This window comes from Pongo pygmaeus, chromosome 7 (genome assembly GCF_028885625.2).
Source record: "Pongo pygmaeus isolate AG05252 chromosome 7, NHGRI_mPonPyg2-v2.0_pri, whole genome shotgun sequence".
NCBI classification, from domain to species: Eukaryota; Metazoa; Chordata; class Mammalia; order Primates; family Hominidae; genus Pongo; species Pongo pygmaeus.
The window spans coordinates 130,838,473-130,856,030 of NC_072380.2; the positions used below are offsets into that span (position 1 = coordinate 130,838,473).

At 40.9% G+C, this 17,558-nt stretch overlaps 1 protein-coding gene across 1 annotated transcript in view; it reads right to left on the reverse strand.

The window, feature by feature from the left end:
* Positions 1 to 832: 832 nt before the first annotated feature.
* SAMD12 (sterile alpha motif domain containing 12) overlaps positions 833 to 17,558 on the reverse strand; it is a 515,818-nt gene continuing 499,092 nt past the window's right edge. Inside the window, exons 5-6 of the transcript XR_008504031.1 lie at positions 15,021 to 15,112; positions 833 to 1,565 (exon numbers count right to left, since the gene is read on the reverse strand). The gene's annotated coding sequence lies outside the window, so the exon portion shown is untranslated. The remainder of the gene's footprint in view (positions 1,566 to 15,020; positions 15,113 to 17,558) is intronic.

The window sequence follows — 17,558 nt, forward strand, 5'->3', positions numbered from 1 at the left end:
CAGTATTTGGTTCTGTTTTTGCATTAGCTCACTTAGGATAATGGCCTCCAGCTGCATCCATGTTGCTGCAAAGAACATGATTTTGTTCTTTTTTATGGCTGTGCAGTATTCCATCGTATGTATATGCCACATTTTCTTTATCCAATGCACTGTTGATGGGCACCTAGATTGAAATAATATCTTTGCTACCATTTCAGCTTTTAAAAATTGGTTAACAAGAAACCAAAACCAAATTTGGATGAGAGTCATATCCCTGTCTCTCTAGCACATCATAAAACAGGAGTAGATGGCATTTTGTGGGGGATCTTTTGGGTAGACACGGTTATCTTATAAGATCTATTATTCTGAGGTCTAGTTGCTTTTTAGGTCTACAGGGTGTCTAGTTTTTGAGTATACTGTATTTCATCCCTTTTTGTATATTTAAATTAAAATGAATGTATTTTTTTTTGAAAGCCATTTTAGTATTACCCATACAGCTTCCATTTGTCTTCATTTAGGAAAAGCTTTTTTGGCCAAGATAATCCAGACTCAGAAACAGACATGAACTTATATCTGTATCTCTATCTATAGTCATGATGTTATCAATACCAGTACCTTTCCCCCCAGCTCATCCTCTTCCTAATTTTATTGCCTGCTTCCAAAATGAAGGCTATAGGTAGAAGTCAGGAAGAGCTGAATTTCCAGATGACTAAGGAGTAGTAGAGAGAACACATGAAATTCTACAATTAATGTTGATTCATTTGCTTCCTTGGAGTAACACCTCCTCTCATTAAAGAACAACATTATTATCCCACTGTGAGAAGAAATGACCTCACAAAGGTGAAATACTACGTGGCATGGTAAGCTTCCAACAAGTTTTATTTATTGCTATCCTGATGATAAGAAAAATAATTCTGGTTCTGAAAGTTTATATTTTTACAAGTTACATAGTACTGTAGAAAATTCAGAAAACATAAATAAGCAAAGAAAAGATACCCATTATCCCATTATAACAGGTATGGTATACCCCAATATCCATTATCAAGTGATAATCAATGTCAATATTTCCACATATACACTTACAATATTTTTCCATTCATATCTTTGTATTTTTAAATAAAAGTTAAATCATATAAAACAATACTGTTTGCAATTGAAATTCTCTCTCTACAATATATTTTACACATTACCATGTTAATATATACAGTTTTACTGAGTGATTCTATGTGTTCATAGTTGCTCTACATTTTACTCAAGCAATTCCCCTGTGGATACATACATTATGAAGGTATTGCTACATAAAAAGGAACCCTGTGGTTCAGAACTTTGCAACATTCAAAGTTTTTCATTCTCCAGTAAGTACTCCCCATTTACAGCAGTGTCCCCAATTCTGCAATGGGGAATGCACAACCCCAGAGTGTTCTTTCAATTTATTCCAACTCCTTCTTCCTTAGTGTGAGTCTTGGTACTAGTCCCATGCTGAACTGCTTTTATCATCAATTTAAGTTTCCAGAGCATTCCGAGCATTGGAAGACCCACTCCCCACAACTGCTTCATAGTAGCTCAGGCAGAACCTGAAGGAGAATCTGGCAAATGTGACAATATCAGCACTGTTCACAGGGATTTTCTAGAACAAGTGCTTCTGTAAACCTGGATGGAATCCCCTGGGCCCTGAATTATAAACCGTGAATTCAAAGCCACAGCAACACCTGCTGCATCCAACACTCTTAGGAGCTACTTCCTGGAGCCACTCTGAATTCTCCAGAGCCTTTCCATCCATCTTCCACCATCCCAAACATTGGAGCTGAGTGCAGTTTTTAATTCCAGGAGCCTTAGTAGATTTACTTTCATATGTTTTTATTACCCAAACTATAGTATATGCTTGAATGATTTCAGAATGTGGCCACCTATCAGGTAAACAAATATTTATTGTGGTGAGAGAATATTTACTCTGGTGGTGAGAGATGATTCTTATGGTAGCTAACATATATATATATATACATATCTTATTACTTAATATGAGTCAAACATTTTATCTGAATAATTTCCACATTGAAAAGACTGGGTTTTATCTGAATAATTTCCATGTTGACAAAATTGGCATTTCACTATTATGTTTTCTCTGTTTTATGTTTTTATTTCTTTCTAGAGTTCCTTAAGAGTTTTAAAACATGACCATGTAAATCAAGCACCTAGCTCAGTGCCTCATGTAGAAGGCATTCAATAAATGATATTTCCCTTTTCTCTTCTGCTTTTTTAAGGTGTTATGGCTTATAGGGCATTTTGATGTCCATCATTCATTTGATCTTCTTTTTTTTCCTTCAATTTTTAAGTTCAGGGATACATGTGCAGGATGTGCCGGTTTGTTACATGGGTAAACCTGTGCCGTGGTGGTTTGCTGCACGGATCAATTCATCACCCAGGTATTAAGCCCAACAACTATTAGCTATTCTTCCTGATGCTCTTCCCGCATCCCCATTTGATCTTCTTAACCCTGAGATGGAGGCAACACTCTCTTCATATATGTTTTATGTATAAGAAAGTATTCAAATTTAGCTGTTGGTACTACTTCCTTTTTTAGATTATGAATTCTTTAAGGACAAATACCTTCCCTGTGTTTCTTTTTACCAAACAGCTCAACATGTCAGGTAGAACAACTGATACATAGCAACAGCAAGACTTTTTTTTTTTTTCTATTGAAGTCTACCTTAAAAGTGGGTGGTGGTTGTTTTTTGCTTCCAGAAGTTTTGTTGCTGATAAAATAAGACAAAGTACTCATTCTAATGTGAATTTATGGAATGATTGTCTGCCCATAAAAAATTATTCTCCAGCTTGGAGCAATTAAAGTGGTCCCTCTCCTTTCCAAATTAATGTAATTAATACTATAGTCCTGGTTGTTTATCATGTCTTGATAATATCACAAGGGAATGAAAATATTGGCTCTTTTATCCCCTTAAATAGCTGAGATGAAACTGTTCGAGCTCTAATGTTACAACAGCTGTTTCTCATGTCCCTTGGAATATAATTGGTTAGTACTGAGGTTACTAAATTGTAAGAAATTGGCTTTGGTTTTATGCTTGCCTACTTTTGGTGGAGGGAAGGATGGGAAATGTTAGCTTTCTCTTGTAATGAAAAGGCAAAATCTTCCCCAATGAAATGGCAGCTTCCGGGTCTCATCTGTATAATTTTCTTCAACAACCCGCTGTCTCTGGGTTTCTTGGATAACACGCCTGGGAAAGCAAGACCATTCTAGCTTCCCTGCTAATTAGCTCTCAACCCCATGCAGCTGGCTGAAATACATGTGGGCTTTCTCATGAGGGGCTTTTTCTGGAAGTCACTATAAAGTGGTCTGGTCTCCAATGACAAATTCAATAGGGGATTTGAGACCTTAATTATCCCAAATAGTTTATAGGAGCAAGATTCTTTTATCTGAATGTCTTTATTGCTTAGTACAGTTGTTCTCAATGTGTCGTTCCTAGACCAGCACTGTCAGCATCACCTAGCAACTGGTGAAACATGCAGATTTTCAGGCCCACTCTAGACCTACTGAACCAGAAACGCTGGAGCAGGGAGGGTCCAGCAATAGAGTCCAGCAATCTACGGTTTAATGAGCTCTCCAGGTGATTCCGATGCACAATAAACTTTGAGAACCGCTAGCTTCGGGTATAACCAGGTTTTCTTGGTTTGTGGTCAGGCAATACTCATTAGTCTGCTACTAGCTTGTCCACTGTTTAATCTTCATTAGTCTTCCAAGGAATCAAGTGTGCAGCGAAGTGCATACTCGCCTTCATACCAGCCTCCTCAGAGCAAACTCACTCCCTCACTCATTGTCACTCTCTTGCTCATTATTGTCTGAGGTTGTAGGGCAATGCCTCTCAGTCTTTACTGTGCTCATGAATCATGTGAAAAACTTGTTAAAAGGCAGATTCTCATTTAGAATGGCCAGAGCAGGGTCTGTGAGTGTGCATTGCTAACAAGCTTCAGGTGCTGCTGCTGGTCCAGAAACTATACAGAAGTGACTGGAGGAGCTCATATATGTGACATCAAGTATATGCTAGAGAAAATGACAACTGTAAAGGACACACACCAGTTAATTGGTATAATATGGGCGACCTAAATAATGATGAATATTATAACAGTTTATCAGGTAGTGTTTTTTTTTGTTTGTTTTTTTGAGACGGAGTCTTGCTCTATCACCCAGGCTAGAGTGCGGTGGCTCTATCTCGGCTCACTGAAACCTCCGCCTCCCAGTTTCAAGCATTTCTCCTGCCTGAGCCTCCCGAGTAGCTGGGATTACAGGCATGCGTCACCATGTCCGGCTAATTTTTGTATTTTTAGTAGAGACGGGGATTCACCATGTTGGCCAGGCTGGTCTCAAACTCCTGACCTCATGATCTGCCTGCCTCAGCCTCCCAAAGTGCTGGGATTACAGGCGTGAGCCACCACGCCTGGCCTATCAGGTAGATTCTTAAACGAGATACTTGAATGAGGAATTTTTCCATTGCAGAAATTTTCTTCTTCTTTTTTTCTTTTTTGAGACATGTTCTTGCTCTGTTACCCAGGCTGGAGTGCAGTGGTGCGATCATAGCTCACTGCAGCCTCAACCTCCCAGGCTCAGGCAATCCTCTCACCTCAGCCTCCCAAGTAGCTGGGACCATAGGCATGCGCTAGCATGCCCAGCTAATTTTTTAACTTTTTGTAGAGACAGGGTTTTGCCATGTTGCCCAGGCTGGTCTCCAACTCCTGGGCTCAAGCAATGGGAGGCCTGCTGCCTTGGCCTCCCAAAGTGCTGAGATTACAGGCATGAGCCACCATGCCCAGCCCAGAAATATTCTTTAGCTCTGCTTTTCTACTCCTTGGGTTCCTTGTGCTCCCACTCTCCTTTCCCCATCTCCTTCCACACAACATCCTCATCCTTCCTTCCTTTCTACTCCCCCGCTTTGTCCCTACTTTGTCTCCTCTCTGGTTCTTTCCATCTGAAACTTTATCTGGCTTCTTTGTTTTCCTTTTTTTTTTTTTTTAGACAGAGTCTCACTCTTGTCACCCAGGCTGGAGTGCAGTGGCACAATCTCAGCTTACTGCAACCTCTGTCCCCTGGGTTCAAGTAATTCTCCTGCCTCAGCCTCCTGAGTAGCTGGGATTACAGGCATGCGCCACCACGCCTGGCTAATTTTTGTATTTTTAGTAGAGACGGGGTTTCACCATGTTGGCCAGGCTGGTCTCGAACTCCTGACCTCAAGTGATCTGCCCTCCTTGGCCTCCCAAAGTGCTGGGATTACAGGCATGAGCCACCATGCCTGGCCTATCTGGCTTCTTTGTTGATACTTACATCAATTCTCATGAACTGAAAAGCCAGAGCCAAAATTTTGGAGGAGATCAAGTGGGAAAGTCATAAGGGAGAACTTAAGAAGGCCTAACTTTACCACCTAAAACAGTTTATCAAGTTGTAAATCCAGATGCTCACCGCTGAATTCTGATTTCCCTGGTGTTCACCAACCAATAGGCTATAGTTTTGTCATCCTTTGGGCTCACTTCCTTAGATGGGAAAGAAATCAAGTATGGGCTGGGTTTTCCCACAAGCTTCCAGACTGGCAAGTTTCCTTTAACCTTTGAAAATTACTTCAAAGTTTCCCTTTGAGGAAAGCTGTTGGTGTGCACAGCTGATGTCTTTGCTCCTGGATCTGACTCCCCTGGCTGAGCTGTAGATGTGGAAACCAGGGTAGGGGAGTCACTTTAATGTCTGCTGTAAGAAAATGGCAGAAGGAGACTGTAGAAGATGTGAGGAAATAAAGCAAAAGGGTAATCAATCTGCAAGGAAGAAAACCCAGGTCTTCCTGTGTGAGTAGATTCCTAGACAGTTTCTTTCTGCCTCTTCTTTCTCCCCCATTTCTTTGGCAATAGAGGTTCCTCTGTTACTGGTAGAGGGTTTGACTGCTAGTTGTCCAGGTTCTCGGTGTTTTGAACAAAGAATTGGACAAAATGCACATCAAAGCAAGGAAGAATGAAGCAACAAAAGCAGAGAGTTATTGAAAATGAAAGTACACTCCACAGAGTGGGAGTGGGCTGAGCAGTGGCTCAAGGGCCCCAGTTACAGAATCTTCTGGGGTCCAAACACCCCCTAGTGGTTTCCCATTGGCCACTTGGTGTTCACTCCATGCAAATGAAGTAGTGTCCGGCAATCAGTCTGATTGATTGTGGAAAGCAACCAATCAGAGGCTGAAGTGAAGTTACAATGGTTATGCTTCTAAGCAAAAGAAGACTTAGCCCCCAGTCAGAGGCTGAAGTGAAGTTACAAAGTTACCTTCCCATGTGAACGTCTAATTGGTTTCCACAATTTTCCATCTGCCTTGCAGAAAAAGTTGGAGGTGGGGGGCTTTACAAAGGGAGTAGCCTCTGGTTCTTTTGTTACTTAGGCATGGAAAGTTGGGGTTTTCCTTTCGATTTAGTTATACGAAGTCAGCGTGAAATCGGCCTCAGTTTCCCTCCCTCTGGACCCTATTCTCCTGCCTCACTTCCTCCACCAGAATGTGCGTCCCTCAGAAGTTCTTATAACTGTCCTACAGTCCTTGAGTTATATGGCTTGGAGGAGGAGTATCAGCTTAAATTAAAAAGCAGAGGTTTTCCTTCTGTGCTGTGTCTTTATGCTCTTTTGGCGTCCCTGGACCACATTGGAAGAAGAAGAATTGTCTTAGGCCACACATAAAGTACTCTTACACTAATGACAGCTGATGAGCTGAAAAGAAAAAAAATCATCCCAAAAACATCTCATAATGTTTAAAGAAAGTTTACAAATTTTTGTTGGGCCACATTCAAAGCCATCCAGGGCCACATACGGCTGTGGGTTGGACAAGCTTGCTAGCATGGTGCCATCAGACAAATATTAAAAATACACATGAGAAAGCATTTTTTTTTTTTTAACTTATGAGCTAACTTGTTTTTCCTTAACTTTTTTTTCTTTTCATGGGACTAAAATTAGAGAGGAAAATTAAATATCAATGTTAGGCAGAATGAACCAATAAGAAGAGGTGTGGGACAGACATGTGCTGGGAATGGAGGAACAAGGCAGAGGGTGAGACTGAAAGTAGAATCAGATTTGGGTCTTAAAGGATAAGGAGGAGGCAGCATGGAACAGTGATAAGAACATGGGTCTTAGAATGTGTATCCTGACTCTAAGCCTTACTGAGTGAGTGACTCGAAGCAGGCTGAATATCCCAGTAAGATAATGTATAGAAGCACTGCATAAGTCAGAAAATACATGCAGGAAATAGAAACCACTCTAGCTATGGTCTGAATGTTTATATGTGCCCCAAATTCATATGTTTAAATCTTCACCCTCAAGGTGACAGAGTTAGTAGGTGAGGCCATTGGGAGGTGATTTGTTCAAGGGGACAGAGCCCTGATATGTGGGATTAGTGCCCTTATAAAGGAGGCTCGAGTGAGACCCCTCACCACTCCCACCATGTGATGACACTCCTGGGAGGTGCTGCCTATGAACAAGGAAGTGGGCCCCCCTCAGACACTGAATATGTTGGAGCCTTGCTCTTGGACTTCCCAGCCTCCAGATGTATGAGAAATAAATTTCTCTTGTTTGTAAGCCAACTAATCTATGGTATTTTGTATAGCAGCCTGAATGGACTAAGACGGTATTTCAATCAGAATAGGGTTTAAAATAGAAAAATAAGTGGTTACAAAATATAGGTGAGATGGCAGGAACTGAAGACACAGGGCCACTGACAAGCTTCAAGGCTTCTCTTGCAGCTGCTACCCAGTTCAGGAGGCTGCAGGAAACCACATTCACCATCATAGCTGCCCCACAGCCTCAAATCGGTTTTCACACCAGCTTTCTGATGACTGCACAAGCTCCCATTTGATGAGCGTGTGCATCAGCCAACACCAATACTAAGGAGAATGGCCCTTTTCCCTTCCACTTTCCAATCTCATTAGCGTACAACTCATTGCTGGACTCTAAATTGTATCAAACTTAACAGCCAAGGAGACTGAGAATATGATTTTTAGCTTTCTGGCCCATATGATACAAGACCAAGTGGAGGTAGAGGTGGTGGAAATGGATATTAACAACATGTAGTATAAGAAATGCTAGTCTGCATAGGAGGAACAAGTAATGTTCAGCAAAGTCAGCCCAGAGATTGGTATCAGGGTTTTGGCAGACATTAAAAAAAAAAAGCAATAGAAATCTTCCCTTTACACTGGAGAGAAACCCAATGATAAAGGGAAATGGCAAAGAAGGAAACATAACTGGATATATTTTTCATTCACTCAATGTAAAGTAACAATGTTTCTATTCTTTATTTTTTTAGTTTTAGTTTACTTTTTATAAACTGTCTTGCTCTGTCACCCAGGCTGGAGGGCAGTGGCACAATCACAGCTCTCTGCAGACTCGAATTCCTAGCTTGAAGCCCTCTTCCTGCCTCAGCCTCCTGAGAAGCTGGGACTACAGATATGTGCCACGATGCCCGACTATATCTATATATTTTTAGAGATGGGAGTCTCGCTGTCCTGCCCAGGCTGCTCTTGAACTCCTGGCCTCAAGTGATCTTCCTGACTCAGCCTCCCAAGTAGTTGGGATTACATGTGTGAGCCACTGTGCCAGGATTCCATTCTAGGATTCCATTCTATCTGGCTAAGATTCTATCTGTTTTAGGATTTCATTCTATCTGGCTACAATAATAAAGATAATGTCACAGCTTGCTCACACCCTGTGGCTGGACCCCGTATCTTCTTCCCACCCACTTACCAAAAGACTGAGGCCCATTTTCCGTTGGCTCTCATTCAAACTCTGTCAGTTAGGATCTTCTCCTTCCCACTCAATCCTCTAGGGTGATAAGCACATTTTCCAGCAGCTCTGGAGTCATGGCTGCTTACAAAAACTGTGCCAATCCAAACAAGTCCAGCTGGAAGGCGCTGGACTTCCTTTCCTCTGCCATCTTCCCTGCTGAAATCACAGGGAGTTTTGAACCAGCAGACAGGAGCTGAAGCAAGAGACACAAGTCTCATTTCCCTAGGGTGAAGCACAGAGCTGTTAGAATGGTCCCTCCCTTATTCTTTCAAAAAACTTTGACACCCTCAAAAATGGCACAATTGAAGAAGAAGGATAAACAATAATTGAAATGGAAGGATAAACAGTACGTGATATTATGAAACTAAAATGAAGCCAAAATGTTCTCATTCTTTCACCTCAATATAACCTCCAGAAAATCAGGGAATTTGTCTTTTATTTTTTTTGAGACAGTGTCTCACTCTGTTGCCTGGACTGGGGTAGAGTGGCATGATCACAGCTCACTGCAGCCTCCACCTCCTGGGCTCAGGTGATCCTCCCACCTCAGTCTCCTGAGCAGCCGGGACTACAGGCACGTGCCACCATGCCTAGCTAATTTTTGATTTTTTTGTAGAGATAGGATCTTGCTATGTTGCTCAGGCTGGCCTCAAGCTCCTGGACACCAGCAATCCTCCTACCTCAGTCTCCCAAAGTGCTGAGATTACAGGTGTTAGCCACTGCACCTGGCCTTTGTCTGTCTTATGTATTGTTATATTTCCCTGCAATCTGTATTGGGGATAAGAGATAATGACTCTTATTGAGGTGGAGGGCATCGTGTTTCAGAGAAATTGGCACTCAACAACTATTTCATTTGCTCTTCTACATTTTCTAGCCTCTTTTGCAGTTTGGTTGGGCTGTACAATTAATTCTGGCCAATTAGTGAGTGGAAATGACACTTGTAGGCCACGGTAGTTAAAAGCCTAGAGCTTTCTCCATCTTTCTCTTCCTTCCCTGAAGCAACTTGGGAAACCATTGTCTTGATTCATAATACAGAAGAACCCTGGCCCTCTGAGTCATTAGGAGCCTACCCCGTTCCATGGCCTGCATCAGGTTTTACATGAGTAAGAGATAAAGTTTTGTTGGGCTGAGTCATTGAGATTTCAGGGTTTATCTGTCATTGCAGCATAGTTTAGACTGTCTTGACTAATAAACACTGCGTTATTCATATATTAATTCAACTCAATATAATTTATTGAGTGCTCCAGAGTGTTAGTCACAAGAGCAAGAATATTTAGGAACTGGCAAAAAGATAAGCAGCTACAGAAGCAAATTCTAAGAGATATGAAATTCAAAGGACATTGTCAACACTTTTCTGGCTCAGCTTTTACGAAAGTTTTCCGAGTTCAGTAGCCCTTTGTTCAATGGAACAGAAGTACTAAGTAATTTGAGACTGCCATATGTGTAGAGAAGATGCAAGAGATGAAAATAATTGTTCCTTACATGTTTATGTGCTTCACATTTACAAAGCCTGTTAGAAATGCATGGTCTCGTTAGAAGTTTATCAATAAGTTTGTGAGGATGATATGTGAGGTATGATTGCTCTCATTTTACCCTGGTGGAAAATGAAGCTTGATTAGGGGAGATCCACATTGCTGATAAATAACAGAATCAAATCTGAAGCCAAGGTCTGCTGTTTTGAGCCAATGCCCCATACACCAAGCTTCCTGCTAATAGACAGTCTGATATTTGACTTTCCATGATGCAAACATACCAGTATAGAAATTGAGGTGTAGGTTAAGGAGGGAGAAATGGGGTAGCCCAAAGAACTCTGGTGAATAGTTTTGATGTAAAGAGTAAAATTGTTAGTACTGACTCAGTGAGTAATAGAAGCCACATAGATCTTAAACAGAGCATCTTTGTATTTAATTTACCTTTTGCTGTGCCACCTGACTCCATGGAAATTTTTAGGAAGTAAGCAAAGAAGCAAGACCAGATTTGGACATTTAAATCTTCAGAACTAAATGCAGGGAGAAGAATAACAGAGGGCTAGTAAGGGCTAGGGTCCCACCTTAGTCCTGGCCATCCCCTGTGATAGTTTCTAGAAAATTTTGGAAAATGGCCTCTCCCTGGGACAGTTATCAAAGGCATATGTTCTAGGATTGTAGACTCAGTTCATAGTAACATGAAATGATACCTTCTAGGCTCAGTAGCTAATAACCACACAAATCTTGTGGTCCCAACTAGAGATTCTCACTACATAGCTGGAGGTTTTAGAGCCACATAGAGACTTTGGCACCTGATTAGAAAAGTTGTTCTAAGCTCCCCTTCAAGTTGTACTGCCATTCCACATCAAGTCACTGTAAATCTTACATGTATTGATTGATGTATTATGTTTCCCTAAACTGTATATAAGCAAGCTGTACCCCAACCACCTTGGGCACATGTTGTCAGGACCTCCTAAGGCTGTGTCACAGATGCGTCCTTAACCTTGGGAAATAAACTTTCTAAATTGATTGAGACCTGTCTCACATGCTTTTGGCTTCAGAACAACAGCATGGATGGAACTGGAGGTCATTACACTAAGTGAAATAAGCCAGGCAAGAAAGACAAACATTGCATGTTCTCACTTATCTGTGGGATTTAAAAAATCAAAACAATCAAACTCATGGAGACAGAGAGTAGAAGACAAGGATGGTTTCCAGAGGCTGGGAAGGATAGTGGGAGGGTGGGGGAGAGGAGGGATGTTTAATGGGTACAAAAAAATAGAAAGAATAAATAAGACTTGGTATTTGATATCACAGCAGGGTAACTACAGTCAATAATAATTTAATTGTACATTTTAAAATAACTGAAAGAGTATAATTGGGTTGTTTGTAACACAAAGGATAAATGTTTCAGGGGATGGATACCCCATTTTACGTGATGTCATTGTTATGCATTGAATGCCTGTATCAAAATATCTCATGTACTCCATAAACATATTCACCTATTATGTATCCATAAAAATTAAAAATAAATTTTTAAAAAAAAACTAAAAATAAATTTTTTTAAAAAAACTAAAAAAAAAAAAAAGAAAGAAAAGTTGTTCCAAGTTGGCCTCAGAGGGAGGCTGTGCATCTCTCCCAGGTCCTTGAACCTCTTGTTTCCAGTGCCAAAATTAACAAATGTTAGAAGCAGACTCTCACTATTCAACAATGTGTAAGCCATAAACTGAAATGACATTAACCTTTTAAGAATCAATCTCAGCATTAATCTAGCACCCACATTCTCCCTTTACCTCTACGAAAAGTCTATTTCTGCAACTTGGCTTATAGCATCTCTAGAAGTTCCCTCTTGCCTTCTATCACCTAATGTCTCTCAATTCTTCAAATCCTAACTCAGGTTTCTCTTCTTCTGGGAACCTTCCCCTGTCCATCCTTACCAAGTTCAGACCAACCATTTAACCATTCAATTCATATCTATTGAATGCTTGCTTTACTGCAGAAACTGTCTTCGGCATTGGGAACACAGTGGTGAACAGGAAGCTCAGAATAATGGGCTAACTTCCAGTCTAGCAGACTAGAGTATTTGCTTCCTGCTATCTGCTTCTATAACAAATTCAAGTACTCCTACACTGGCCCTCACAATATGCTGCTGACATGAATCCTTGGCTATCTTTGCGCAGATAAGCTCTTTGATGTCAAGAGCCATTCATGTGTCACATATTTCTGATCTCTGCAGTGCCAAGCAAAGGAGTGGGCTAATTGATGAATATCTACTAGTTTATATAAGTGACTAATACTATCCTGTGTCATAGAGCTGATGGGGGTGAGGAGGAAGAGTGAGGGAAGGGATGTGTTTAGACTTGGTTTGCCTAGAGCATAGACCCAGAGATGTGTTAGAATAATGAATAATAATAATAATAATAGTGAATAAACCACAGGCACCAGCCAGGGCCTGCTTATTACCATACTCATCAAGGAAGTATGATGGTAAACCTCTTCTGGTTGAGTAACTTAGCTTATACTACTTGTTTAAGCTTACCAAGGGAAATTCCATCATAAAACATAACTTTTTTTTTTTAAAGGGATTCCTAAAGGTTGACTTCTGAGTTGTGATTTCTGGGGACACAGCCAAGACTTTTGATTACCTGTACATCTGATTTATGGGGAATCATTTGTGCAAAACCAAGAGGGGCACAGTATCTAAGAGTATAGATTCTCCTCCTTTTAGATAATGTGTACTGCAGAATTACTTACAGAATTAGTTATATAGGACCCCAAGTCAATTTACATAAATGTTTTTGCACAAATGTAAAAAAAATTCACTAAGGAATTATGGTTATTTTTAAAGCCAGAGAAACCCTGATTTCACATGAAGAAATTGAGGCATAAATACCCTAAGTGACTTGTCAAAGATCATGCAATCAATTAGTGTCAGAAGCTGAACTGAAATGCAGAACTCATGGCACCTACCTGTGTACTTTACACCACATCACAGTAAAGTGTAAAAGCATGTTAGGGAGTTGCAAGCGTGCCTTTGAAGCCATTCTCTATCTGTCATTATAAATACCCAGACCGATAGAGCTCAGTGGTGTTCTTCCAAGAATGTGAAGTATAGACTGCAGAGAATCCACAGCAAGAGGGGTTAAAATTAAACCTGTGGGAATTAATCTCCAACTTTCTAGGCATGGGCAAAGTGAGAGTATATCAATCAGGGAAGAAAAAATGTAGAGTCCAGAAAATGAGACAATATCCTAACATGCCATAGAATATGGAAAGCACGAAAACACGGAGAGGACTGAGGTCTATGCACAGTCATTTCCCAGACCCCCAGATCCTTGTTGATTTACTCCCTTGTGTTAGTTTCTTGTGGCTGCTATAACAAATTATCACAAACTTGCTAGCTCAAAACAACAGAAATATATTTTATTGCAGTTCTGAAGACCAGAAATCCAAAATAAAGGTGTCGGTAGGGCTGTGTTCCCTCCTAAAGTTCTGGGAGAGAATCCTTCCTCCCCTCTTCCAGCTTCTGGTAGCTCCAGGCATTCCTTGGTCTGTGGCTGCATCTCTCCAGTTTCTGCCTCCGTTGTCATGTTGCCTCCTCCCCTTCCATGTGTTTTCTTCTCTGTGTGTCTCATAAGGATTCAGGCGAGGATCTCTGGACAGCATTTAGGCCCTGCCCACATAAGCCACGATTGTCTCTTCATCTCAAGATCTTTAATTACATCTTCGAAGACTCTTTTCCCAAATAAAATCACATCACAAGCTCCAATGTTTGACATGAATATTCTTTGGGGGCATTATTTTTTAGCCACTCTCTCACTTTTATTATTGCACATATTCATTATTTGGGTAATTATTTTTGACAACCCTCATCCCCACTGAGAGAGTTCATGGGAGCCATAAGCCTTGTCTGTTTTACTCACTGCTGCTCCCAAAGCGCCTAGCACAGTGCCTGGGACATAGTAGACATTTAATGATATTTGGTAGGTAAATAAAAATTTATTAATTTCTTATTACATATTATTAATTTATTGATGAAAATGAGTTTTAATTTTATTAAATTATTAACATTTTTATTAATAAAATTAATTTTAAAATTGGTGCAAGGAAGGGAGAAAAAAGGGGAGGGGAAAGAAAGAGGGATGAACAAAAGCAAGGAAGGTGGGAAGAGGGAGAGAGGGAGAGGGAAAAGAAGATAAGAGAAAAGAAGGGAAGAAAATATCTCTAACTCTCACTACAAATTCTTATGAGATTGGGTTAAAGGTGAGAAAAACGAGGAGGAGTTTTAGAAAGCTGAAGGCCACAATTAGTAAGTGATAAAGCTTGTATTTCAACTGAGGTACTAAAAATCCATATAGTCTCCAATGCAACACAGCCCTAGTTAGATGCCAGGGTTAGGTTAAAGAGGGAGCAATAAGATTCAGAGAAGCGCATGGTTTGCTTGCCTCAAGGAGTTTGCAATCTAGTGCGGGAGTTAGTTAGCTAGATATTTCACACACACAATAGTGTGGCAAGTGCCAAATAAATAAAGTCTAGATTTTGAAAGGATTTTAATGCTTTTGGATTTTATTCTATAAAACAACATTTAGATGGGATTTCCAGGCATAAGCAGTAATATTTAAAATTTGCTATTTTGATAGTAAATAACAGTTTTATAGCTGTTGTGTAATTTCAAGTACAAATATCTATTATGACTCATGCTTAACTACATTAGCCCATGGGATTATCCTAAGGGGTAAATTATATGTTTGGCATAAATCCAACCATTGGAAAATACTCACTTGAAAAATGCTCAATTATGTCATTCTTGCAGTGCATTTTATAAATAAATCTGAGTCTTCAAATCAGAATATTCTTGAATGTTGACCAGCACCTGTGAATTATATAACATCAAAACATCATTCAATGTTGAACACTATCTTGAGTGTTCATGCATTCATTCAATCCTTTCATAGGTATTTATTGAGATCCTACTGTGTGTTGTTCTGGGAGCTGGAGGTAAAATTTGAATAAGAATGTAGTCCCTACTTTTAAAGCGCTCATTGTCTATGTCCCAGATTCTCCAGAAAGCAGATGCAGGTGACAAAGTAAGGATTTCAGGAGGCTTATTGGAGAGTAAGCCGTGAACGTGAAAGGGTGAGGAAGCAGGATTGGACAAGGGAATCCTTTATGCCAAAAAGCAGACATGACATCTGTCAAAGGAAAGAGGGAGGAGGCAGGATGAGGAAGAGAGAGCCTCAGACTACAATGCAGATCTGATGAAGTCTTAGCCAACTCAAAGTTTTCCTACTAAAGGAGTCCTGAGTTGGCCCTGGTGCCACTGTTATACTCGGTCATTGGCTGGGGCTGCCCAAAAAGATCATGGCCTCAGCTTGAAAGCTGAGGCAGAGCTTGAAGGCATTAACAGCTGGAGGCTGTCAGCTAACTGCACTCCTTGCAGCTAAATAGCCAGTTCTTTCTTGAAGGGAGATCAAAGCAACGCAACCCCATGGCTGCCACATAGTGTGATCAGGATGAAGGCGAATAAACAGGCAATTTAGATCCAGTAAGGGTAATGACAAGGTGCCACGGGAGCTTAACCATGGAGCACCAAACTCCGACTTCGGTACAGGAAAACTTCCAGGAAGATGTAGGGTTTAAGAGGATGCCTGGATTATAAATAGGAGTTAGCCAAATGAAGGAGGCAGGGGTAAGCAGAGAGTGTTCAAGACAGGAGAACATGATGTACAAAGCCTTGTGGGAGAGAAAGCATGGCACGTTTGAGAAAATAGCAAGACCTGCTGTACGATTTTAGTATCACATTGCAGGGAGGTGATAGCAAGAGAGAAAGCTGGAGAAGTACATGGGGGTAAAGAACAGAGGGCCTTGTCCACCCCATTAAGAAATTCAGGCAGCATAACCACATACAACATGGTCTGTAGATTTGAACACACAAATACCAACAATTTTTCTCCATTAGACTTTGAAGAGAATCCTGAAGACCCCATATTCCAATTCTCTGTGTTTAGATACTAGTGATCCATAGGAAAAGGCAGCTATGTTATTGTTCCTATGAGGAACAATAATATTCATTATCACCCATTGCTCTTTTGTCCACTATTTTTATTGAAGGTTACACAGTCCATCCCCCAGTAGGAGAGAAATCACAAGACTGATAGGTTTGGTTGGAGAGAATGGGAAGCATAGAGCCAGGGAGCTCTCAGAAGCATCAGACCAAGGTAACAGAGCAAAAAGCTGATGAACCATATTGGGTACCGCGTATCAGAATAGGGACTCGAAAAGAGCCAAGAATGTTTTTTGCTACTTCTAACTTAAGAGAGAAGGATTTTTAAAATGAGCCCTGAGTTTTCACTTACATGATCCTATTCTAAGAAAATAATCATAAATTTAAAGATTTATAATGATTGCTGAGGACAGTAATGATGGCTAAAATCTAATTGATGATTGCCATTTCCATGCTAAATGGTTCACACTTGATTTTATATAATGCTTAGAACAGCCATGTTATACCTAAGAGGCAGGAACTTTTTTTTTTTGAGACAGAGTCTTATTCTGTTGCCCAGGCTGGAGTGCAGTGGCACGATCGCGGCTCACTGCAAACTCTGCCTCCTAGGTTCAAGTGATTCTCATGCCTCAGCCTCCTGAGTAGCTGGGATTACAGGCATACACCACCATACCTGGCTAATATTTGTATTTTTAGCAGAGACGGGGTTTCACCATGTTGGCCAGGCTGGTCTTGAACTCCTGACCTCATGTGATCCACACACCTCGGCCTCCCAAAGTGTTGGGATTACAGACGTGAGCCACCATGCCCAGCCAGCAGGAACTATTAATTGTGCCCATTTTCCTAGGAGAATTTTTTTTTTTTTTTTTTTGAGACGGAATTTCACTCTTGTTGCCCAGGCTGGAGTGCAATGGTGCAATCTTGGCTCACTGCAACCTGCGCCTCCCCAGTTCAAGTGATTCTCCTGTCTCAGCCTCCCGAGTAGCTGGGATTACAGGCGTGTGCCACCATGCCCAGCTAATTTTTTGTCTCTTTAGTAGAGACGGGGCTTCACCATGTTGTTCAGGCTGATCTCAAACTCCTGACCTCGTGATCTGTCTGCCTCGGCCTCCCAGTGTGCTGGGATTACAGGCATGAGCCACCGTGCTCGGCCCCTATAAGAAAATTAAAGCTACAAGAGGTTAAAGAACATGTCCAAGGTCACATAGTTAATATGCACAGAAAGGATAAACAAAGCATTGTTTTAATTTCAATTTTATTGTAGAGACAGTGTCTTGCTCTGTTGCCCAGGCTGGAGTGGAGTGGTGCAATAAGC